The 1895-nt window shown below is 33.9% G+C and overlaps 1 long non-coding RNA gene across 1 annotated transcript; it reads right to left on the bottom strand.

The window, feature by feature from the left end:
- Window positions 1-53: 53 nt before the first annotated feature.
- On the bottom strand, window positions 54-1333 carry LOC9300695. The gene is made up of 3 exons (XR_002329730.1): window positions 412-1333; window positions 190-281; window positions 54-119 (listed from the first exon to the last, which is right to left on the bottom strand). It is a non-coding gene; the product is annotated as an uncharacterized LOC9300695 (long non-coding RNA).
- Between the last annotated feature and the right edge of the window lie 562 nt (window positions 1334-1895).

Below are 1895 nucleotides of genomic sequence, written 5' to 3'. Positions count from 1 at the left end.
TGATTGTTCCTTAATGTCATTAGCTGGAAGTTATGACGTTTGGCCCATGAAGTCCCATGACGTCGTCGTTTGGAGTTGTAACATTTTGTTTGGGAACACAGACACAACTCCCTCCATTTCTAAGGAAAACACAAAAGGGCTTTTTATTTTAATTTCAACAAAATTGTGTCACGATCGAAGAACACTCACCGGCAATTAGTGTACGTTCTGACTCAGTGAGCCTGGCTGCGAAACCGTTGAAACTCCTCTTGTAACTTCTCACCAAGCGACCTTCGATCGAACTAAATATATAAATATATATATATATAAATATATATATATATATATCACTATTAAAACTTCATAACAAATAATTAAATTAAATTATAACTAATAATGATTGGAGAAATTAACTAATTAATTAAATCACACCTTTCTCCTGTGACCTGTTGAAGAATACTCATGTGATCGGACGTTGGTATGTAGTCTGCGCGAGACGAAAGTGAACCCATGTAGACTATATACACCTTCATGGATCATCATATATCATCATCAACTCATCATGTATAACGAATGGCTAGGTATACCGAGACGGATACGTAAACAGAAAACTGCAAAACTAAAAGTTTCTAAAACGGGGTAAGGTAAAACGCTTAGTGATGACTATAAGCTAAAACGATGGAAGAATCAAGTCAGTTTAAATTAAAACAAATCAGTATAACTTAGTGATGATGATTATAAGCTAAAAATTTGTTTTTTTTCTTCTACTTAAACTGTGGTTTATGCAAAATTAAGAAGTGCTATTATCTATTGAAATTTTGAAATTGTCAAAAGAAACTGATTAGAAGCAAAAAGTACACACTTAATGTACCGTATGTGCAAATTAGAAGTCCATTTAATTTTCAAAAAATAAAAAAAATTAGAAGTCAATTTAAGACTTAAGTTAGTATGCACATAATCGTTAATAATACCTGTTGATCTTCATATATGACTGCTGAGACTGAACTCAAGAACAAAACAAGGAGACATGAGTGGAGGCAAGTAGACGCTGCTAGATTCGTCATTTTTTTGTAAAATGTAGTAAAATTACTGTAAGCTTTTTTTTGGAAGGATCGCCCTGTTGGTCTAGGCCAGGGATCGATCCTTCCCAGACGCAGTTTCGCTCTCTCACTCCTGTGGCCACCTGAGAATTTACCTGCGGACTTGCTCAGGCGCCCCAGACCACCAGTTTATCAGAGGGCCCTTAAATGGAGGCTTAAAAATCTCTGTGACGCGGGTTTAGGCCCAGTAGGCTAGTCAGATCACTGTGTGGTCTGGATACTGGGTTATCAAAAAAGAAAATTATTGTAAGCTTTTTTTCTTTTTTTTTTTGTTTCTATGATGATATACATGCCAAGATCTCTTTATATAGGAGATCACATGCACCGTGTCCAGTGTTGTCTCAAACGATTTGCAGCCCCATTTTAAAAACTAGTAAAAGTATAACTTTTAAAAATATATCTACATATATATATTTTTTGTCGTCCTCCAAAATGCATGATATATATTGCCAAAGCCCAAAACTGTGGAAGAAATAAGTTACCGTACATTATAATCATATATATTAGAATGTCACACATTGTTTGCCTGTTTGGGATTAAGATCTTTGGGCAATATATATAAGATGTGACAACCTTTAACTCTTGAGCTAGTTTTTGGGTTAAATTAGATCACATTCCTAATAATATATATATATATATATATATATATATTTTGATCTGTTATTATACGATAATCAGTTTATTTGATCTAATCACATGCAACAACACAACACATGCGATTATATGAACGACTTCATAAACAACTTTATGATGTGTAGTTTATCTCGCAACATTCGGAACAATTAATAACACTTGAAACTGTGATAGACGGTTTTG

The sequence above is a fragment of the Arabidopsis lyrata genome (genome assembly GCF_000004255.2).
Source record: "Arabidopsis lyrata subsp. lyrata unplaced genomic scaffold ARALYscaffold_8, whole genome shotgun sequence".
NCBI lineage: Eukaryota > Viridiplantae > Streptophyta > Magnoliopsida > Brassicales > Brassicaceae > Arabidopsis > Arabidopsis lyrata.
The sequence above is the reverse complement of the archived record's forward strand: the minus strand, read 5'-3'. Positions and strand labels throughout refer to the sequence as shown.